The sequence below is a fragment of the Lissotriton vulgaris genome, chromosome 2_1 (assembly GCF_964263255.1).
Source record: "Lissotriton vulgaris chromosome 2_1, aLisVul1.2, whole genome shotgun sequence".
Lineage (NCBI taxonomy): Eukaryota > Metazoa > Chordata > Amphibia > Caudata > Salamandridae > Lissotriton > Lissotriton vulgaris.
The window spans coordinates 204,817,967-204,842,037 of record NC_141687.1 but is presented as its reverse complement, the minus strand read 5'-3'; the positions used below and the strand labels follow the sequence as shown (position 1 = coordinate 204,842,037).

At 48.5% G+C, this 24,071-nt stretch overlaps 1 protein-coding gene across 9 annotated transcripts in view; it reads left to right on the top strand.

The window, feature by feature from the left end:
• LOC147729834 (complement factor B-like) overlaps nucleotides 1-24,071 on the top strand; it is an 877,333-nt gene that overhangs the window by 456,432 nt on the left and 396,830 nt on the right. The window lies entirely within an intron of this gene.

Genomic DNA, 24,071 nt, shown 5'->3' with positions numbered 1-24,071 from the left:
GAAGGAGGCACGCTGCTTCTGTACATCTCTGGTGAAGTCCGGAAAGACCATGACCCTGCTGTTGTCTATTCTCAGGTCCGGGATGTCCCTCACCCTCCGCAGTATATGGTCTCTGTCTCTGAAGTGCAGCAGCCGCAGCACAATTGGGCGCGGAGGCACCCCCGGTTTGGGGGGACGCGCAGGGACCCTGTGTGCGCGCTCAATGGCAAAGAACGGCGAGAGTCCCTCCGGGGCCACCTCGGATCGCAGCCAGCCCTCCAGGTAGGTGACCGCATCCCGCCCCTCTGCGTTCTCAGGGACCCCCACCAGGCGGAGGTTATTGCGCCGAGACCGTCCTTCACTGTCCTCAGCTCGGAGCTCCAGGACCCGCACCTTCTGGGCCATTTCCGCCAATGCCGTTTTGAGCTCCGCCACGTCCCCTGGCAAGTTTTTCAGGGCCACCTCTGAGGTCGTCACCCGCTCCTTCAGTTTCCTGTGGTCGTCCTTCAACAGGGTTAGGTCCGACCCTATGGTGTCCATGCGCTTCTCAAGTGCCTCCCGCGACGCCACAATCGCCTGCATTATGTCCCCCAGAGAGGGATCCCGTGGGCGGGTCGAGCTCCCGGCCCCTTCCCCCGGCGGGTCGTCCTCGACGAGGTGCCCCGGGTCGTCCTGTCTCAGGGCCTCGAAGCCTTTCTTCCTGCTGTTGCCCCGCACCATCCTGGCGGGCAGCGATCGTCAAGCGCCCCTGCGGTGGCCACCGATGTTCCCCCTCTCCGTCCTTGGTCAGCCTCAGGCCCGCCGTGCCTTCCGACCACTGGGCCTGCGTCTCGTGGGGTCCAGTTCAAGGGCCAGTCTCCGCCGGCGTCGTGTGGCACCAGTGCCCCTGGTCCGGGCACCTAGAAGGCTAAGGCAGGGTAGTCACCGATGAGTACCCGGTCCGCTGTGTCCGGACGCCCCCGGTCAGGCAGGCACCTCTTCCCGCCCGGAGCTTCAGTGTCTCATAGGGGTGGGGAGTCAGCACCTCGTCTCCTGTTCCCCTCTTCGTCCCCCTTGTGCGCGTGCTGCCAATCCACAGTGGCACAGCCTCCCTGGCAAGATCGTCACCGGGATATCAGGACAGGTGCCCCTCGTAGGTCCAGGCCTCCACTCGGCCCCCACAGCTCCACAGACAGCCACCCAGCCCAGGTAGGCGCCTCGTGGTGGGGGGGGAAGGGCAGTCAGTCCCTCAAACCCCGCTCTCCCTGACGGCCAGAGTCCTCGCGCACCCCCCAACGCAACCACCAGGAGGTCGGGTCGTGTGTAGTGCGCTGGCCCAGCGGTCCACGCAGCTCCAGGGGCCCTGTCGCCGGCCGCCAACGCGGTCACTCGGTCTCCACCGGCGCCATTTTAGGGTCAGGCATGGCCGCCGCCTCCCGTCCTCCAGCGTCACCCGCGAGTGCGCCAGCCCGGTCCCCTCACCTTTGTCCGGTCTCCGGGGGTTCTCCGCCGGTCAGCGGTCAGTCGCCACCGCGTCAGGGGGTCCTTCCTCGCCTCCTGGAGTCAGCCGCCAGGCACATCAGGGCAGGACGGCGGCCGCCATTTTGGGCGCTCTCCACTCCGGGAGCCGCGCTCGAGTTGTTAAGTCCGGTGGGGGTGTACACAGGGGCCCCCAGTCCTCCAAACTCACCCTGCGTGCCCCCGTTGCCCTCCTATGTATTTTTGAGGGGTCTGGGTGCGAGCCGGGGTTCAGGATATGCAGTGGTGCAAGGCGGGCACGGAGGAGCTCCGGAGTCCCGCTTCCACCTACATCGGCGCCTTAGCCACGCCCCGAGAACAGTAGATTTATGATACAAAAAACGAAACAGACGAGATACCAAAAGGTAGCTTACAGTCAATAAGTCCATCTGATGAGGTGATCGAAGGGGGGTGGCCCAGCCCAGTCTTATCCTGTCTTGGACGGGCTTAGGCGGGCCCGGAGCCGACCCGCGTGCGATCCCGCGACGCGGAGGGAGTGCCGGTAATTTATGCGCCTCCGGGCGCATTGGTCAGCGTCAGTGTGCGGGACTGCCCCGCAAGGACTCCTGGGGCGTGTAGTCCCCCCGCACCGCGGCTGCTTGCAGGTGGAATAAGCGGCGGCGGGGGGGACTGTCCAGCAGCAAACAAGTATGTCCCCAGTTGAGGACGGCACAGAAAAGTGGTCCCAGTGTCAGCGCAAGATGTCAAGGCAAGTTTAGAGCGTTTCCCACTTAGCTCCCGGAGGGCCCGGTAATTTATGCGCCTCCGGGCTCGTTGGTCAGCGTCAGTGTGCGGGACTGCCCCGCAAGGACTCCTGGGGCGTGTAGTCCCCCTGCACTGCGGCCGCTTGCAGGTGGAATAAGCGGCGGCGGGGGGGACTGTCCAGCAGCAAACAAGTATGTCCCCAGTTGAGGACAGGGATGTCAAGGCAAGTTTAGAGCATCTGGGAAATATATGTTCGAGGCATATGGGCTGCAGATGGTACATTATGAATAGATCGCCATCTGGTGTTGGGCTCGGATGATTGCACTTTGTTTTTCTCTTGGAGAGTCTTTTGTAGCTTGGTGACTCCTCCTTTGGTTGGTAGTGCGCATGGGCATCGGCTCCATCCTTAGATTGTTTTTTTTCGCCATCGGGTTCGGATGAGGATTGAGACGCTCCAGATCGACTTCGGAAAGAAGTGACTTGTCGGCGCGTATTCCCTTTCCAATTCGACGATATTGTTATCAAACGCGATTTCATTTCCATTCCGGCGCGTTTCGACTCCAACATCGAAGAAAAACTTTGATCTACGTCGACGAACAGGAGGCCGTTCTCGAGGTGGTCAAGCCCGGAGTCCATGGAAAGGACTCCATTTAAGAAATGTCCAAAGTGTGGTGCTCAGGGCCAGATGTAGGTAAATGAGATTTACCGATTTTTAATTACCGAATTTTACCGATTCGGTAATTAAAAATCGGTAAATCTGAGGGGTGGATATGTAGGAACATCCAGATGTTCCTTTTACCGAATCGGTAAATATCTGTATTTACCGATTCTGTAAATACCGACCGGTAATGCCCCATTCATTCCTATGGGCTTTGAAGCCCATAGGAATGAATGGGGCATTACCGGTCGGTATTTACCGAATCGGTAAATACCGATTCTGACAAGGGTGCAGGGGGTGTCACTTTGACACCCTCTAGCACCCCCAAAAAAGGTTCGGGGGCCATGTGGCAGGCATACCTGCCCTAAGGGCAGGTCTGCCTGTCATATGGCACAGGTGTGCATGCACACATGTGCATGCACACCAGAATCGGTATTTTACCATCAAATAGTATTTGATGGTAAAATACCGATTCTGTAATGCTTGTGGGACTCAGAAGAGTCCCACCTACATATCAATTTTACCGAATCGGAAAAAATACCGATTCGGTATTTTACAGAATCGGTAAATTTACAGATCGGTAAATTTACCGATTCTGTAAAATACAGGGCCCTACATCTCAAATTGCATTTACCGGTCGGTAACGGCCGAATTCGGCCGTTACCGACCGGTAAATGCCTACCTACATCTGGCCCTAAGTTCCCACACAAGGACCTACACGAGGTGTGCAACCTCTGCCTATCGCCTGAACACGAATCCAGGGACTGCGAAGCCTGCGCAGCATTCTCCTCCAAGTCGACGATTAGAAAACGTCGAGCTCGAAGACACGAGGTTTCCAGAATGCAGTCGGAGGCGATCCCGGAGCTGTTCGAAGACCAGCACCTCGATGAAGAAGAGGATCATGAAGATCAGTCGGGGTCGGAAGGGGACGAGTCGGATGTCGAAGAACTCGACGTGCAACAAACCGTGAGTGACGACGTCCCCTTACCAAAAAACCGACCCCGTGTGGTAACGACCCCGCCTTCGAGCCCGGTCAAACCGCAGAAAAAAGTTTCCGACGCCCCGCCTTCGGGCCCGGCAACGAAACCTAAACTGAAACCGAAACTCTCGAAGCATGGGCGGAAAATCCGTTCCGCTCGCGGATTTTGCGGATTTTCGGGAAATCCGCAATCCGCGAGATTTGCGGATTTCCCGCAAAATCCGCAAATTCGCACGCAGCGGATTTTTTTGGCGGCGCGCGGCGTTGGTGATACAATTTTTGCGGCGCGCGGCGTTTATCATCGTTTGCCGAGTTGTTTTTTTCGATAGTTTGCGAGTGCTGCGCCATTTTGGATCTTGCTGTGTGATCCCGCGGGAATTGGCGAGCGCGATTACGTCATCGCGGCTTGCCAGCGATAGTTTGTGAACGCGAGTACGGCGAGATCACGTCTCGCGGTACTTCGCAATTGCGAGATTTGAGATGCGGCGCGCGAAAATATAAATTTGCAATTCTGCACAAGAAATCCACCAGCAAGCAGCATAAACCTTCTAGAAATGATGATTTTTATGTGAATAACTCCTTAGTTTGACATTTGCCTGCACTTTTTTAGCGAGGAGTCCATTTTGGGGAGGGGGGCAGGGGGGTGGGAGGAAGGAAGTGCCCCATAGTCTTCAACTTCCTGTTCCTGTTCAGCAGGCTCCTCCCAGTGCTTTGTCCATCTCCTGGTCACTTTTCATTTGGATGTGGACCTGGAAGGATTACTTTTTGTGGATGCTGCTGGATCTTTGGATTTGAGGCCTTTTTGACTTTCTTTGGATCACTGTTGGATTAGAAATTTTACAAGTAAGTTTGTTTGGGGCATTACAGTTGCTGCAACTAAAATTTTGGGATTTTCGATTTTTGGGCTGTTTTGGGGCCTTTTGCCCAGGGGTACTCAGTGGTGGGTGGACTGATTCTTTCTGTGGGTTGTCTTGAACTTAAACATCATGGAGGCCATAGATGAATTGGGATTGTGCTGATTTTTCTGTGTTTTTCGATTTTTTTTTTTTGTAAAATTTTGTGTTTTTCGATTTTTGACCTGTTGTTGGGGCCTTGACCAGGGGTAGTGAGTGGTGCATGGGCCTAGTCTTTCTGTGGGCTGTCTTGAATTTAAACATCATGGAGGCCATGGATGGAATGGGATTGTGCTGATTTTGCAGTGTTTTTCGATTTTTGGGGGTGTTCATGGGGAGGGACATGCCATGTGGCTGGTGGCCATTTTGAGTGCAGCTACAGGCACTGGCCATGTGCTGGCAGGCAAGTGGCCATTTTGAATGCAGGCTTTGTTGTTAGGCCTCCAACCATTTTGCCTACTTTTCAACCTTTATTTATGCCCAGGGGTAGTGAGTCTTGCATGGGCCTAGTATTTCTGTGGGTTGTCTTGAATTTAAACATCATGGAGGCCATGGATTGAATGGGATTGTGCTGATTTTGCAGTGTTTTTCGATTTTTGGGTGTGTTCATGGGGAGGGACATGCCATGTGGCTGGTGGCCATTTTGAGTGCAGCTACAGGCACTGGCCATGTGCTGGCAGGCAAGTGGCCATTTTGAATGCAGGCTTTGTTGTTAGGCCTCCAACCATTTTGCCTACTTTTCAACCTTTATTTATGCCCAGGGGTAGTGAGTCTTGCATGGGCCTAGTATTTCTGTGGGTTGTCTTGAATTTAAACATCATGGAGGCCATGGATTGAATGGGATTGTGCTGATTTTGCAGTGTTTTTCGATTTTTGGGCCTGTACTTGTGGCCTTTTCACCAGGGGTATTTGAGTCTAGCATGGGCCTAGTCTTTCTGTGGGCTGTCTTGAATTTAAACATCATGGAGGCCATGGATGGAATGGGATTGTGCTGATTTTGCAGTGTTTTTCGATTTTTGGCCCTGTACTTGTGGCCTTTTCACCAGGGGTATTTGAGTCTAGCATGGGCCTAGTCTTTCTGTGGGCTGTCTTGAATTTAAACATCATGGAGGCCATGGATGGAATGGGATTGTGCTGATTTTGCAGTGTTTTTCGATTTTTGGGGGTGTTCATGGGGAGGGACATGCCATGTGGCTGGTGGCCATTTTGAGTGCAGCTACAGGCACTGGCCATGTGCTGGCAGGCAAGTGGCCATTTTGAATGCAGGCTTTGTTGTTAGGCCTCCAACCATTTTGCCTACTTTTCAACCTTTATTTATGCCCAGGGGTAGTGAGTCTTGCATGGGCCTAGTATTTCTGTGGGTTGTCTTGAATTTAAACATCATGGAGGCCATGGATTGAATGGGATTGTGCTGATTTTGCAGTGTTTTTCGATTTTTGGGTGTGTTCATGGGGAGGGACATGCCATGTGGCTGGTGGCCATTTTGAGTGCAGCTACAGGCACTGGCCATGTGCTGGCAGGCAAGTGGCCATTTTGAATGCAGGCTTTGTTGTTAGGCCTCCAACCATTTTGCCTACTTTTCAACCTTTATTTATGCCCAGGGGTAGTGAGTCTTGCATGGGCCTAGTATTTCTGTGGGTTGTCTTGAATTTAAACATCATGGAGGCCATGGATTGAATGGGATTGTGCTGATTTTGCAGTGTTTTTCGATTTTTGGGCCTGTACTTGTGGCCTTTTCACCAGGGGTATTTGAGTCTAGCATGGGCCTAGTCTTTCTGTGGGCTGTCTTGAATTTAAACATCATGGAGGCCATGGATGGAATGGGATTGTGCTGATTTTGCAGTGTTTTTCGATTTTTGGCCCTGTACTTGTGGCCTTTTCACCAGGGGTATTTGAGTCTAGCATGGGCCTAGTCTTTCTGTGGGCTGTCTTGAATTTAAACATCATGGAGGCCATGGATGGAATGGGATTGTACTGATTTTGCAGTGTTTTTCGATTTTTGGGGGTGTTCATGGGGAGGGACATGCCATGTGGCTGGTGGCCATTTTGAGTGCAGCTACAGGCACTGGCCATGTGCTGGCAGGCAAGTGGCCATTTTGAATGCAGGCTTTGTTGTTAGGCCTCCAACCATTTTGCCTACTTTTCAACCTTTATTTATGCCCAGGGGTAGTGAGTCTTGCATGGGCCTAGTATTTCTGTGGGTTGTCTTGAATTTAAACATCATGGAGGCCATGGATTGAATGGGATTGTGCTGATTTTGCAGTGTTTTTCGATTTTTGGGCCTGTACTTGTGGCCTTTTCACCAGGGGTATTTGAGTCTAGCATGGGCCTAGTCTTTCTGTGGGCTGTCTTGAATTTAAACATCATGGAGGCCATGGATGGAATGGGATTGTGCTGATTTTGCAGTGTTTTTCGATTTTTGGGGGTGTTCATGGGGAGGGACATGCCATGTGGCTGGTGGCCATTTTGAGTGCAGCTACAGGCACTGGCCATGTGCTGGCAGGCAAGTGGCCATTTTGAATGCAGGCTTTGTTGTTAGGCCTCCAACCATTTTGCCTACTTTTCAACCTTTATTTATGCCCAGGGGTAGTGAGTCTTGCATGGGCCTAGTATTTCTGTGGGTTGTCTTGAATTTAAACATCATGGAGGCCATGGATTGAATGGGATTGTGCTGATTTTGCAGTGTTTTTCGATTTTTGGGCCTGTACTTGTGGCCTTTTCACCAGGGGTATTTGAGTCTAGCATGGGCCTAGTCTTTCTGTGGGCTGTCTTGAATTTAAACATCATGGAGGCCATGGATGGAATGGGATTGTGCTGATTTTGCAGTGTTTTTCGATTTTTGGGGGTGTTCATGGGGAGGGACATGCCATGTGGCTGGTGGCCATTTTGAGTGCAGCTACAGGCACTGGCCATGTGCTGGCAGGCAAGTGGCCATTTTAAATGCAGGCTTTGTTGTTAGGCCTCCAACCATTTTGCCTACTTTTCAACCTTTATTTATGCCCAGGGGTAGTGAGTCTTGCATGGGCCTAGTCTTTCTGTGGGTTGTCTTGAATTTAAACATTATGGAGGGCATGGATGGATTGGGATTGTGCTGATTTTGCAGTGTTTTTCGATTTTTTGGTGCTCTATAACTGAACTGATGTTCCTCTGTCTTCCATTTTTTTTAGGTGCACAAGACTCAAGAGAACCACCAGTGCCTGGAAGAAGTCCTGCAGCGGTGTGTGTGTGCAGCATAACGTCACGCGACGTCACGTCTGGCCTCAGACAACTCTACAATTCTTGCAACTGCGGCCTGCTGTCTGACCTGCTCTGAAGAAGATGGCCCCGCCTCCAAAGAAAGTTCTCCGTAGCTCCTCTAGCAAGAAAGTTGCTAGTAAGGAGCAGAAGAAGCAAGTTACCAAGGAGGCTGGTGTGCCACCCGCCACTTTTTTTGGGAGCAAAAAAAAAAGTACGCCTGCAGCAGCAGGATCTGCTGGGGACCAAGCTGGGAGCAGCACCCCTGCTCCATTGGGTTCAGTGCCTCCACCACCACGCCAACTTAAGTCAAAGCCCTTGAGTGCTTCAGAGGCAGTCAGTGTACTTCTCCAATCACCATCGACCAGTGATGTTGGCTCATCGCAAGAAAGTAGCAGCAATGTCCCTGAATCAACACAGGTTGTTGTAACTCATCTGACAAGTGTTGAACAACCACAGCCGCAACAACAACACCATGTGCAAGTACACGCCCAAGTACATGTGGAAGGAGAGGCAGCAAAAGGAGATGCGCAAGCAAAGGTGCATGGAGGTTCACAAGTGCCCACAATAGTTGTTCCTCCCGAAGTAGGGGCACATTTGGAAATCGACAATGAAGCCGAGGTATCATTGGAAGCCACTCCTCCTGATGATCATTCATTGTCTTCCACATCCCTAGCAAGGAAAAGATCAAGGGGGGTGTCTACATCTTCTTCAAGCCCACCTCGTTCTGGTGCAAGTGATCTGTCTTGGGAACCACAACTGCGGTCTGACAGTGAGGCAGAGGCACACCATGATCTGACACCGGTACCTAAGCGTAAAAGGAAGGTCGTCCAAAAACTCAAACCTATGGAGTGTGATGAGGCTCAACAAGAAGTGACAGATACTGCTGGTGATGAAGCCTCTCACGATGACGACGAGCCAGTCATCACAAAGGTCACTGCAGCCCCACCGGGCATGCAGCAAAGAGACATTTTGACCCTATCCCGAGAAGCTGCTGAGCGTGATGATGATGTCGGCGAGGAGGCAATGGAAATGGAATCATTAGATTTGGAGTTAAGTAGTACACCAAAACCTACAGCTTCCATATTTCTTCCTCGCAAGAAGGTACCCACCTCGTCCTCGACCTCAATTCGTGGTGGTGAAAGTGCAAAACGTACTGAAGTTCGGCAATCCACATCCTCCACTTCATCTGCCATTAGCAACAGGACCACCACCACCAGTATCGCCGCCTCCTCTGCCCCCCGAAGACATTTCAAGTCTCCAGTTTGGGACTTCTTTAGTGTTTGCCCAAAAAATGAAAACATAGCCATTTGTAGCATTTGTAAGCTTCGAGTTAGTCGTGGTAAGTTGGGTTCCAACTATGGTACCGGAGGCCAGAGAGGTCATCTTAGGAGAACGCACGATGTCCAATGGTTTGCGCACCTACACACGATCAAGGAAGCCGCAATTGCACGCAATGAAAACGTTGTTTTTTCATCTGGTGATGACGAGGAGGTAGAAGACGATTCAAACACTTCACTTAAACCCAGTTCCCCTGTCAGCAGCACACCCCATGGGAGCCACACTAAGAGTGTGGGAGAGAGTGAGACATCAATGCGGAAAAGTTCATCAGCGAGCGTAACTGGGTCGAAGAGATCATCATCATCCCGTAAATCCTTGGTCCAGGGCAACATTAAAAAGATGTTGTTTACAGAAGCGCAATATGAACGCAACCACCCAATGACCCGTCTGTATAACACTAAGCTGGCTAAAATGCTAGCTCTGGACCTTCTCCCTTTTTCTTTTGTAGAAGGGGTTGGTTTTCTAGAATTAGTGACAGCGCTCTGCCCTAAATGGAAGGTTCCTAGCCGGTTCTATTTTACACGAGTTGCGGTTCCAGCACTACATGAAGATGTTCTGAAGGTGATTGGGGCAGCTTTGCAGAAGAGTGCTGTTCACACTATACATCTGACAACAGACATGTGGACCAGTGGCGCAGACGCTGATTACATGTGCATCACTGCACACTGGGTCTCTTTTTCAGGGGCTAAAGCAAAGCTAAACTCAGGTGTTGACACTAACATTGTTTTTAAAGGTGCTCGGAAACATGCAACACTAGCCATGTTTGGTTTGGAGAAACGTCACACAGCAGAAAACATTTTGGATGTCTTTAACACAAAGGTCCTTAACTGTCTGTCCCCACTAAAACGCAAGGTTGGTTATGTTTCCACGGACAATGGCTCCAATATAGTTAAGGCCATGAGGGACGGTTACTATTTCAGAGTGCCGTGTTTGGCGCACTGTATAAACCTGGTTGTCCAAAAATTCTTGGGTAATAAACGCAGTGCAGCGTACAGTGTATTGGAGAACTGCCGAAAAATTTGCAAGCATTTCAGGCATTCTTTTAAGGCCCGGAAGCAGCTGAGGAGCATGCTATATCAATGTCAAATGCCAGTGAAAGCACTCATCCAGGAGGTGGTAACACGTTGGAACTCAACCTTCTACATGCTTGAGCGTCTGTATGAGCAGTATACGCAACTCGATCAATATTTCTTGAAAGAGGGTATAGAGGAGCTGAGGATGGGTGGGCCGCAATGGAACATAGTTGAAAGCCTAACACGCATGCTTCGTCCTTTTGAGGTCTTCACGCGTGCAGTCAGCAAGGAGGACTCTAATTTGGGAAAAGCTATCCCATTGTTGTACATGCTGGAGGACCAACTGAAGGAGGTGTGTTCTGTGTTTGGAAAAGATGACAAAAAGAAAGACTCTTTGCTTCTGGCTGAGCAATTATTAGAGCTCCTACAAGGTGATGAACGTCTTCAAAAGATCCACTCAGAACAGCATTACATTTGTGCTACTATTCTGGATCCACGCTACAAAAAGGCGCTGGCAGGCAGAGCATTCTTTCCTTTTGGTGATGAAGATGTTACAAAGTACAAACGTTGGCTAGCCTTGTCAGCCAAGAAGTTTGAAACAGAACGGCTGGAAATTGAAGGAAATGGCAGTACATCAGCAGGCCATCCCCAGTCAAAACAATCCACTTCTGCACCTGTGGCTGTGGCACAAGTGACCTCTCAGCCGTTAAAGACACCGGCAACCGGATCATCTGCACGAAAGACAACAGAAACATTGGAGGCTGAAGAGGATTGGCTAGCTCTGCGTGGGTTTGGTTCTCAAAAGGTCAGAGGCACAGCAAGAGCTACGCAAAGTGGAGGAACCTTGGAGGAGGACCTTGAGTCGATGGTGAAGGACTATCTGAATGACTCCACAGAGGTCTATGTTAATTCTGACCCATTGGCGTATTGGCATGGGAAAAAAGAATTGTGGCCACAGCTCACCAACCTGGCTTTAAACTACTTGTCTTGCCCACTCGCAAGTGTGTCTTCTGAACGGGTTTTCAGTGCGGCTGGTGGGATTGTAACTCCCAAACGGAGCCGCCTCTCGCCCAAAAATGAGGAGAGGTTAACAATGATCAAGATGAATCAGCACCTCATACCACCAGATATAAGAGTACGAGAGAGCGTGCCGGATGAAGAGGAGGTGGCCAGCAACATAGATGAGGGAATTTCTACTCTGTCAGGTGGCACTGACCTCACCCTGGCTGAATTCGCAGAGTATGATGACGAAGCCTTATTCTTATTCCTGGACCGTGATACCGACTTCGAGCCCTGAAAATGAGACAACGAATCAATAACTTTCTTTTTCATCCTTATTCACTTTTATTCCTGTGTGTCTGTCTTTCTTTGTTGTGCACAGTTAATATAATTCAAACTTTAATCAGATAATCACAAAAACAAGCCCATCAGCAGAACTGTCTTCACTTGTTTGCTAATTTATTTGAAGGTGCCGCAGTCTGCATTCCTCAGGTTCACAAGTTCAGAAGAACATGCTCCTCTATCCTCCAGACTCCTATTTCCATCAAAGCAGAGGGCTGGTTTACGCCCAATGAAGAAAGACTCAGCACTTGTGGGGGTGTTGTTCTACCTCTTTGCAGGTGAGTTGACGGGTCTGGGGCCATTGCTGGGAAGCACTAAAAGTGGTTTGGACCAAATCCGAGGCGGAAAATTTTTTGTGTTTTTGATGACTTGCTTGCCTTTGAGGTGCTCTTAGGGGGGGTTCCGTCTGTTTGTGGGTGAGTTTCGTGGTCTGAGAGCATTGCTGGGACACTCTAATCTTGATTGCATTTGCTTTTCAGGAAATCCGTCGTGCCAACCCCGACTTATGGCCTAGCTACGCAGCGCGTTTGGACCGAAGGCCCAGAAATATTGCAAGTATGAGATTTTGCTTTTGACCTGTTTGGGGGTGTTACGCTTCTTGGCGGGTGGGTTGCCGGGTCTTGGGGCATTCCTGGGAAGGTCTAATACCGGGTAGAAGTGGTTGGGACAAAATCCAGGCCGATTTTTTTTTTGGCTATTTCTGACATTTTGCTCTATGTAGCGTTTTCGGGGGCCTGTTTGGGGGGCTTCCTGGTGTTTGCGGGTGAGTTTCGTGGTCTGAGAGCATTGCTGGGACACTCTAATCTTGATTGCATTTGCTTTTCAGGAAATCCGTCGTGCCAACCCCGACTTATGGCCTAGCTACGCAGCGCGTTTGGACCGAAGGCCCAGAAATATTGCAAATATGAGATTTTGCTTTTGACCTGTTTGGGGGTGTTACGCTTCTTGGCGGGTGGGTTGCCGGGTCTTGGGGCATTCCTGGGAAGGTCTAATACCGGGTAGAAGTGGTTGGGACAAAATCCAGGCCGATTTTTTTTTTGGCTATTTCTGACATTTTGCTCTATGTAGCGTTTTCGGGGGCCTGTTTGGGGGGCTTCCTGGTGTTTGCGGGTGAGTTTCGTGGTCTGAGAGCATTGCTGGGACACTCTAATCTTGATTGCATTTACTTTTCAGGAAATCCGTCGTGCCAACCCCGACTTATGGCCTAGCTACGCAGCGCGTTTGGACCGAAGGCCCAGAAATATTGCAAGTATGAGATTTTGCTTTTGGCCTGTTTGGGGGTGTTACGCTTCTTGGCGGGTGGGTTGCCGGGTCTTGGGGCATTCCTGGGAAGGTCTAATACCGGGTAGAAGTGGTTGGGACAAAATCCAGGCCGATTTTTTTTTTGGCTATTTCTGACATTTTGCTCTATGTAGCGTTTTCGGGGGCCTGTTTGGGGGGCTTCCTGGTGTTTGCGGGTGAGTTTCGTGGTCTGGGAGCACTGCTGGCTATATATACTTTACTTTGCAAGAGGTTTGAAGCAAATCCATGGTGGCAGAGGGGAATTAGGGCCTAGCTGCAGAGCGCGCGCGGAGTGATTTGGGAAATTTGTGAAAAATTGACTAAGTCCCCATTTTTGTACTTTTGCTCTTTGGCTGTTTGGGGGTCTTCTACTCGTTTTCTCCTGGGTTGACGGCTCTGGGGCCATTGCTGGGAAGCTCTAATACCGGATAAAAGTGTTTTGGACCAAATCCCAGGCGGAATTTTTTTTGTGTTTTTGATGACTTGCTTGCCTTTGAGGTGCTCTTAGGGGGGGTTCCGTCTGTTTGCGGGTGAGTTTCGTGGTCTGGGAGCACTGCTGGGACACTCTAATCTTGATTGCATTTGCTTTTCAGGAAATCCGTCGTGCCAACCCCGACTTATGGCCTAGCTACGCAGCGCGTTTGGACCGAAGGCCCAGAAATATTGCAAGTATGAGATTTTGCTTTTGGCCTGTTTGGGGGTGTTACGCTTCTTGGCGGGTGGGTTGCCGGGTCTTGGGGCATTCCTGGGAAGGTCTAATACCGGGTAGAAGTGGTTGGGACAAAATCCAGGCCGATTTTTTTTTTGGCTATTTCTGACATTTTGCTCTATGTAGCGTTTTCGGGGGCCTGTTTGGGGGGCTTCCTGGTGTTTGCGGGTGAGTTTCGTGGTCTGGGAGCACTGCTGGGACACTCTAATCTTGATTGCATTTGCTTTTCAGGAAATCCGTCGTGCCAACCCCGACTTATGGCCTAGCTACGCAGCGCGTTTGGACCGAAGGCCCAGAAATATTGCAAGTATGAGATTTTGCTTTTGGCCTGTTTGGGGGTGTTACGCTTCTTGGCGGGTGGGTTGCCGGGTCTTGGGGCATTCCTGGGAAGGTCTAATACCGGGTAGAAGTGGTTGGGACAAAATCCGCGCGGAAAAGCCTTTAGTTTTGTCACTTTTTGTAACTTAGGGTTCGTTAGGGTTAGCCCTAGCAGCAGGATTGCATGTGTTTCGGGGTGTTCTAGATTTTTCAAACTGAGTTCTGGGGTCTTAGAGCACTCGTGAGAATGTGTAATTTTGGTTGCAAGTCATTTGAAGAAAATCCATGGTGGGAAAGGGGGGATTTGGCATAGTTAAAGAAAGCCTTTGCCACTATTCTTAACTTAGGGTTCGTTAGGGTTAGCAGTATTTCTATTGCATGTGTTTGAGTGGGGGGGATTTCGAGTCTTGGAGCGATGCTGGCTATGGCTACTTTTGCTTGGTTGCTTGCAAGTGGTTTGAATGCAATCCACGGTGGGTAATGGGTAAATAGGGTACTTCGGCCTACTTTTACTTTCAAAGTAAGTTTTGTCACCAGTTTTCTGCTAGGCCTCGTTTTTTGAGATTTGATTGGGGGTCTTCTACATTTTTGCGACTGGCTTTAGTAAGGGTCTGGGTGGGAGCACTGCTAGGAAGATCTAATTTTGTTCTAAAACACAGTTTACAGTACACCTAGCTTGAGGGGCAAGATCCGCTACATTAATTTGCCCATACTTATTTATCCTTCAAAAGGTGACTCAGAGTACGCACTTTCAAAAACATTGTACTGTCTACTAGGAAAAACAAATTGTGACTTTTTGCACTCCACAGCCTACATACCTTATATTTATTTATCAGTGGTGTTGTAATATTATATCACTTCCTGTTTTTCGTTGAATAATTACAGGCCGGGTTTCAGTCTCTGCAATGGGGAAAAAAGGATGGAGTCAGGCTTCACAGTAGCGAGCCACAATTCAGCATCAGGCAGGCAGTGGACAGGGTGTCTTCTGGTGACCAACATCGATGGACAAAGCGTCGGCTGCAATGGAGGAGTGCCGCTAATAGGAGGATTTTTTTTCTGCGGGCAACTTAGTTACCACTTCCAACAGGACCACTACAACCACATAGATACAGTATCCCTTGCCTTTTTCTCTGACTGTGACTGCATTTCTTGGCTCTCTCTCTGCTTCTACATTGATCCCTTAACACATCACTTAGTCCACTCCACTATCACATCTGCACCACACATAGTCATTTGTAAGTGCTCCTACGTAATTCGCAAGTCGCAGCACGCCCCAGGCCGTAGAGGACTGGGATGGCCCCAATGATGAAGCATGTCACCAAGGGGCAACCCTGGTGAGTGAGGGGACACCTAGAAAAAAAGCAATTTCTCCTTTTCTATCTACTATACCTTCTGTCAGGTTACGCAGCCCCTAAGCGCCTACCGTACTATGAAACTACATTTCCCATGAGTAGGCGGGAGACTTGCAGACTATTTAGTGAGACTATATGAGAGTACCCTTGTATGTTAGGACAGCACTTCACTGATGCCTGTCTTGTCTTCTGTTACAGGTATCCTTTCCCTGCTGACCCTACCTTTACCCATCCCACATTTTTTATTTTAGTTTGTTATTTTTCTCCCCCGCCTAATGCCTCGAACACCCTGTGTTTACACTTCTGGGTGTTGGTGACATTTGGAGGTGGAACCATATTTGCATCGACTGGATCACGGGGAGTAAACCTGACACCTTCCAGACCAACCCCATTGAGTGTTGTTGTGAATGGATTTATAGTGACCAGCAAGGCTCTCAGGTATCTGGCTACAGAGACCTTATGTTGAATATAGTTATCAATATTTCCACCCACGCCCTGTACTGTCGCATTCTTTCTTCCACAGTTGTCGAAAGTACTACTTACTTTTAACTGACATGCATGCAGTTACAGTAGTGTATGCACTTTCAAAGATTGATGGATAGGTTTGTACCCAAAGATTTGTTTATGTTTACAATTGTTCGTCCATGCTGTGCTACTTTTTCTTGTCTCCCAAAACCTTTCCCAAAAACCCCCGTACCCATCCATTTTTCAAACCCTAACCCTCTTCCCCCGGGCTGTGTGGTTTTGATTGATGTGTGACTAAATTACAGCAATAAATCCACACACTTGCTGGGGAGGATAAGGTGATAGCAACAGGCTGGTGAAGAAATCCGAGGATATATTCTTACTCTGCTTGACAAAGACCCATGGCTAATGTCAAAGAACTTCAACCGAATTAGTTATACTTTAACATTTGTTAGGCTACAACGTGGCACTGTTCTAGTGTACTTCTGTCACCTGCTATATTCTGTATTGTACCTTTGTATTGCTCAGGAGGACAAACCAGATTTCATTTTCTTTTTTTCATAGGCAAGCAACTGCCACTGTGTCACACCACTAGTACCACCGCTATGAGGAAATTTTATCCGCCCAGGATTGCCAACCTTATTTGCTGTTTCCCGTGGAGCCAGCCCTGGGCCTAGCCCTACTTGCAAACAGAAATTACAGGTAAGATAGGCGTTTGGTTGGAGGTAGTATAATGGAGTATTAGGAGAGACGAGAGATTTGATTGACGGTAGTACTACTAAAGTCCTAGGACTATTCAGGAAAACAAACTTACTGTTATGTTAAACCCCCACCCACCAGACTCAAAAGCAGTAAAAAACAGGTATGGTCAGATAAAGTTTCAAAAAGTATATTTTTATAGCCCTAACAAAAGAATCTCCCGCAAGACCCTCCCTAACCCCAACGATTGTCCTTCAAAAGTCCCCAAAAATCACAACTCCCAATTCCCACCCCCCAAAAGTCTCTAAAAAAGGGGCAAGGGACACTATGGCAGGGTGCTGTTGGAATTAGCAGCCAGGGCATCATGCTCCTTGCGGAGGGTGGCAAGTTCGAAGCGGAGGCCCTCCACCACGTTCTTATAATTATGGACCTCCTGCTCCAGGTAGGACAGTCTGAGGGATAAGCGGCGCCGGTGTGCCTTGCAAATCCTGTGAGGGGCAGCTGCTTTCTTTGCTGCTGGGCGGTGGCGTTTGGCTTTGGTAGCCCGGCTCCGTACCGCTGGAGCACTGCGCTGGCTGGCAGCCCGCACGGAGGAGGAGGCAGCTGTCCCAGTGGACGTTGTTGTTGTTCCAGACTGCGTCTCCTCCTCCTCCAGGGCCACCAGCCGCCGATATTCAGCAACAGTGGCATCCAGCCTCCGTTGCCGGGCCATTCGAGCCAGCTCCTTCCTCCTTGATGGTGTCTTGGATTTGGAAGGAGCAACTACATGAAAAAAGAAAGACATAGTCTGTAACCAATGCTCCTTAAGATTAACACAAAATGATTGAGCAGAAAGTTGTCACAGTACAAGTAGCAAATTGAAAGCACAGTGCATAACTATTGAGGACAGTATCTATGTAACCTCCGACTTCTTCATCCTTGCTCTAACATTAGTGGGAGTTTAAGGAACAAATTCTACGAGCACTATGGACTTCTATTACAGTCGACTATGACAGTACACCACTCTTATTCTTCTTCTTCTCTCTTGTTTAGGAAAATTGGTACGTTATCTTATGCAAGCCGGCATAATGCCAGCGCAGTGAACTTGCACCCGAGAAAAACAGACGCACACCATGGTGAGTGAGACAGACTTGCGTTACTGTACCGGTCCAGTACATGCAGGTGGTGAAGCTCTTACTTTTCTATTACGGGTGGCACTGAGAATACTCTGTTAAAAGGGCTACTGCTTAATTAATTTAGCTTTCACCCTACAGTGCAAATGAGTATTAGAAAAGGAAAATGAAGAAGCTAAATTATCTGATTATCTATCACTTCACATGGGATGTATTTGATGACATATGGGATGACTTTAGGTGCTTTGCTTATTATTGAGTGAACAGTGATACCCCCACACATGAATGACGTACTACTACTAAACTAAAGTTATTAAGGGAGGTAGGGAGTGCCCACCGTAATAACTGGATATATGCTGTGCTTGCAGTTGCAATACAAACTACTGCTACTATTCATGGTAGTCTTTGGACAACGTTACAACTTCTTTTCCTTGCCTTTCCTACACTGGAACGGACGTGCGGGTGCGGTGTTACATGCTCTTCAAAGTAACACTTAGTTCATCCAGTGACCGTCTACTCTCTCTAGATTCACATATGCTATCTAAGAGTCAGATAGTACCATGAATGATCCAGACATCCATCCATTCAAAGTATATTGCACACATACAGTTTCTGTCTCACCCACCCAGGCTGTTCTCCTTCCACCCATCCTTGCTTCATCATTCACCCAGCCATGCACCATACCATTTTCTTACCTTCCCAGCCACCTCGGGGACCAAGCAAACACATATCATTCTTCTTTGCCAGTCATCATTACATTTCTCGTGCTTCCACACTTACTTACACCCTTCTTTCGCTTTTCGTTCATCCCATCCATCAAGTTCACCTCAGATCTGATTGGGATTCTTCTCGCCAAAAACTTCACAGCTAAGTCGAAGTACATTTAGAGGAGGCTACTACCTGCTTTTTTTATAATACACCCGTGCAGAAAGCACACTCTGCAGTCTTCAATCTCAATGACTAAGGAATGTATAGCTTACCTCTGCCCGCCACCACCGTGTGAACCCTCACAGGCATGTCCTTTTCCGGCACTTGCACCGCCTCCTCCCCAGAGTTGTCCTCCTCGTCCAATGCCACCACCTCCGCGCTGGCCCCGTCTCCAGATGTTCCACCTACAAAGTACATTTAATAATGTTAGAATACACCACTCACTACTATATAATATTTGGTCTAGGAGGAAGAAAGAAATGTGAAAAAAGTGTACAATTTAATAATTTTTGACTGTGTACTCTAGAGTAAAAATGTCCCTTTTTCCAGGGAAGGCTGTTGTCTTGCTGCACTTTTTGGCACAACTGATGAATGTTTGCTTTTTACTTTTTAACACGCACCACTTTTTCTCCTAACAGACAGAACCTTGACTTCTAAGAACACGAGCAGGATCAAGTTCAAACCAGGTGAGAGCTCGGCTCGACCACAAGAAATGTGTCCAATTAATCGTCAGCACTAAGCACTTTTCCATTTTCAGTTACACGTTCACTTTTATGACAAACTTGAATTTAATAAATGTGTTTACTTTTAATAAAGCTTTTAAACTTAAATAGACTCTGTGGTTTTTGGTCCTCCAGACTAGAGTGGATGAGCTAAAGGTTTTCGAATTTTTGCAAGCATGAGTCCGTGCCTCTGCCATCGGTGACTTTGGGAGCTAAATGACTCTGCCACACTATCTAGTCAGTAAGGAGATTGGGGGTTCAACTACAAAGTCTGTTATCACTGAGGTATGTGGAAAGTCTAACAGTTACAGCACCTATTATAATTGATAAGCTAAGCGATGCATTATTTAGTGTCCATAGTTCTGTTTGTGCAGATTTGTCCCTGCAACAGTAGTAGAATGGATTGTCCTCCTATCCAAACCAAAAATAAAGTAGTATCTTATTATTTCTTGGTGGTGGTCATTCACCTTTTTATTGTTGGCAATGGTCAAAGCATAAACATTTAGAATACTTGAAAAGACATTATGTACAATCCCAGAGGACTACACTCAGTGCATACAGCTATTGGTGACTAGAATGGGAGTTCAATGGAAATGCCAAATGTGCAATCTTAGTTAGCTACACAGACAGACTAATAAGAATAATCTAGTAATACCACACGGAGTCATAGTCGAGGCAGGATAAGAATTTAGATCCTGTCTACAAGAAGATCAAAGACGATTTAGAAAAAATCGAATGAGGAACGCTAGGAAAAAATAAGTACTCTATATTAAAATTAAAACTTACTGGGGCCAGCAAAGGAGCCCTCGACTGCCCGGTCCTGGCCTGCATCGACAGCAGCACCCTCCTCCTCCTCCTCCTGTGTCCTCCTGTTGCCCCTGGGGGAAGCTGATGTACAACATGAAAGAAAGAAAAACAGAAAACATGGATGATATTTCTCAACCAAATCAAACATTTAAAAAAGAACTAACAAAGTAACAAAATATTTTTGCGAAATAGCAAATAGGTAACGACTCCACGGGATATATTATTGACCAATCTCATGTGGTCGACTACGTCATTACTTTAGTATTGCTTGATTTGCGGACCGTCGAATTGGAAAATACCCTATGTAACTCACTAAACAAAGTACTAAAAAGGTTTGCCTAGGATTGGCAGGCAGCAGTCCGCAGCACGCAAAGTGACAGCCAAAGTCCATCGTGATTGAAGATCAGCGACAACACTAAAGTTTCCTACTACATTCACCAGTCATTAAAATACTCAAACTATTAATCCACCACCACTATTTCTTCTTATCGCCATGTGTACAAAGGAAGGACTGGACTTGAGTCTGTAGGGGCTGATTTAGAAGGCCCTTGCGGCTCTTTTGCTCCATTGTTGCGTGACTTTTGTGACGCAGCGACAGCACAAAAGAGGCGCAATGGTGCGGCGTATATTAACAACGTGACGCATCTGGGAGATGCATCACGTTGTAAAGCCCTGCGCCAATAGGGGTGTTCCGGCGCAAGGGAGGGCGTTCCTGCGCAGGAACGCATCCTAAAAGTGGCTGAGGGAAATCTACAAGATTTCAATCAGTCACTTTGAGGACAATGATGCGTGACTCAAACCCTGCGCCTGCTGGAAGCAGACGTACGGCTTGACGCAGCATTGGGGAGATAGGGCACCCCAGAGCATTGATGGAGCTGCACCATCGTTGCGACGCAACTCCAGCAATGCGCCGCCTTTACGGCACAGATGCGTAACGCTTTGGTGACGTTTTGGGCCCATGGTGCGCCGCATTGTAAATACGGCGCACCATGGGTGATGGTGGCGTGACGCACAATTACTGGCGCATCCCTGCAACTTTGCAGGGATGCGCCGGTAATTAAAAATCTGAACCTTAGTGTGTAGCATTACGCAGTTCTTTCAACTACACTCATACATAATTTCACAGGCCAATGAAATGAACACAAAATCTAAAACAAATAAGCATAGTAGCAACACTACTGAGAAGAAGGAGAGCAGTGTACCTGAAATGCACAGAAGATTTTGAAATAAAATTTACCTACAATGTAATGAGCAGCATTATTGCTCTTGGTAAAAAACAAAAATTTGCAATATAATAACACAGCAGGAGAAAACATAGTAGTAAAGACATAGCTACTACTACTCACCAAGCCCGGGGATCTCAAGGCCAAGGAGGTCGAGCAGATCTCGCTCACGGGTCAGGACATCCGTCCAGCGGTGGGTGGCCTGGTTGTAGGTGCGCCAGACCCGAGAGTGGTGGTAAATGGCCTGGCACACCTTCTCCCACCGCTTCCGGCGCTCCCGGGCCCCGTACCCGGCACTGATCCTGCCGCCTCCCATGATGGTCCTGGGGAGGCGGCGCTGAACATAAAAAATGAGTTGGGCCACCTCCTCCGGGGTAAAGATCTCCCGTGGCATCACTAGCTCACCCCTCAAACGCCCGCACGGGAGCCGGACACGGGGTGCGGGACCCTTCCCCTTCTCGGGATGCTTCCCGGCTCCCTTCACCATGGTCTGGGCGGAAAGGAATAAAGAAAATAGAATAGGGAAGAGAAGAAAAGAAAAGAGTTTACAAAAGTAGTATAAAATTAACCAAAAGTAGCAGTAAACACAAAAATATAGGGCTAGAAAAATAGAGGGATAGATAATAAGTAAAATAGATCAAAAAAAACTTCAAACAAGCAAAGGATGGCAGAGATTGACAGAGGATACAAAGACCATGCCCAGAACCATAGCAATGAATGAGAAACAAGATGGCCGCGCCCGTTCACGACCGCGCGGGTAAGTTCGCGCGAGATTTTCCTTGCGAACACGCGCGAGACTGTACTGGCAAGCCGCGGACTTTGCGAGATTACACGTCGCGCCCGGAAACGGAAATACGTCAGGCAAACAAGATGGCTGCGCCCTTGAACGACCGCGAGGGTAACTTCGCGTCTTGCGCTACGAGCGGCTCGCAAAAACGCACAAAACCTTGCCAACTAACACGCCGCAAAAAAAACAAATTGCATATTCGCACGAATTTGCGGCTTCCGAATCCGATCTCGCGCGTGTTCGCACCCCGCGAACCCCGCGAACTTGCAGAAAAACGAGTTTTTCAAAACTGAAAGCACTCGGCAGGGGCAAGAGTTCAAACTCATCATTAGTAACAATTCCCGGTAGTGCTTCCTGACTGGGGCCCCTCCAGAATTCAGTTGCTAGTTGCAACAATTGTATGACCCTGCTCTGACCCTCACAGCAGGCTCATACAATAGCTACAAGTAGGCCACAAAGAAGGTCCTGGGGAAAAAAAATGCACTGCAACAGAAAGCAAAATTACAGATAAGGAAGCAGGTGCCAGACTGGAATTTTAAAACAGTGACACATTAATAAACTAACCCCAAATTAATTCATCTCAGTTGAAGCAGGGCTGGTGTGCTTGCTTTTCCCCCCCATAATCTACAGTAATGATGAACCAGAGGGTGGCATTGATGTAACAGAGGGTTGCAGTGGTGAAACAGAGGGTGCTGGGAACCTGTGATGATGAACCAGACGTAGAAACAACATAATTCGCGACCGTTGCGCGACGAAATGTAAGTTCGCAATTGCGAACTGGTACGAAACCCTCGCGAACTGGCAGAAATCCTTGCGAACACAAAAAAAAAAAAAATCCGCATATTCGCAAGAATTCGCGGATTTTGCGGATTGCGAGTTCGCAAATCCGCAAAATTCGCGAACGCGAGATTCGCAAAATTCGCCCACGCTTTCTCCCCCCATGTCGGATCCGAGAAGCGGTCGACATCAACTTCGACGCCGAAGCTTCATGCAAGGGAAAGCTCGGCATCGAAACATTCCATGTCGAAACAGAAACATGATTCGACGTCGAAGACTCACTCGACACCAAAAAAATCGGAATCGAGCAAACACTCGGTGCCGAAAACACCGAACATTGACGATCGAAAACAAAGGCACCTTTCGGAACCAAAGGCTTCGGTACCGACACAGGAGCAGCAAACAGATCCCAAACAAAAGATTTTGTTTATCGATCCACAAACTGGCAAAGTAGTGACGAAGAAGAGGAAGAATGAACAGCTAGAAGACAAACCTCTTCCTTCTAAAAAGAGAACACTGGGGACAAATACAACTCCTCCTACTTCTTCTCGACCTAAAGTCACACCCTCTTCTCCTATTCCTCACACTATGCCAAATATTCCTCCACCTTCTACACCAAGACCATCTACACCTCAGTCAGATGTAGACAGTGATACAGGGGAGAGAGAACCTCAAGGGGATGATGACACTATCCCAGATGAGGATGACCCATGGGAAAATTATGACGCAGGGTCAGATGATGACAACGACCCAGAGTTATATCCCTCAAAGCCTTCACCACCTGATGATAACACAGGGTTTGTACAGCTCATTAATAGGGCAGCAAAATATCATAAGGTAGATCTACATACAGAACCTCAGGTAGAGGATTTCCTATTAGAGACACTACCTACTGCACAAAGAACATCAGGTACTCTACCTATGCTGAAGGGTCTTCTCAGTCACACAGCAGAAATATTCAAAGACCCATTGAGGGCTAGGGTGTTAAACCCAAGAATTGATAAAAAATATAAGGCGGCTCCAAAGGATCCAATATTTATCAAAGGGCAGGTACCTCTGGACTCGCTTGTAGTTTCAAACGCTCGCAAGAGAGCGAACTCATTATCTACAGGAGAGGCCCCTCCACCTGATAAAGAGTCAAAATTAATAGATGCATCAGGCAAAAGAGTAGCATCACAAGCGGCAAATAGCTGGCGTATAGCCAATACACAAGCGCTACTTGCACGTTATGACAGGGCACATTATGATGAATTAGAAAAACTCATCACACATCTCCCCAAAGAACATCAGAAGAGAGCAGATCAGCTAATACAGGAAGGAAAGATAATAACTAACACTTCCATTAAGTGCGCCCTAGACGCGGCAGACACTGCAGCAAGATCCATCAACACCAGTGTCATGTTAAGGAGACATGCATGGCTTAGAGTCTCAGGGTTCAAACATGAAGTACAAACATCCTTATTGAACCAAC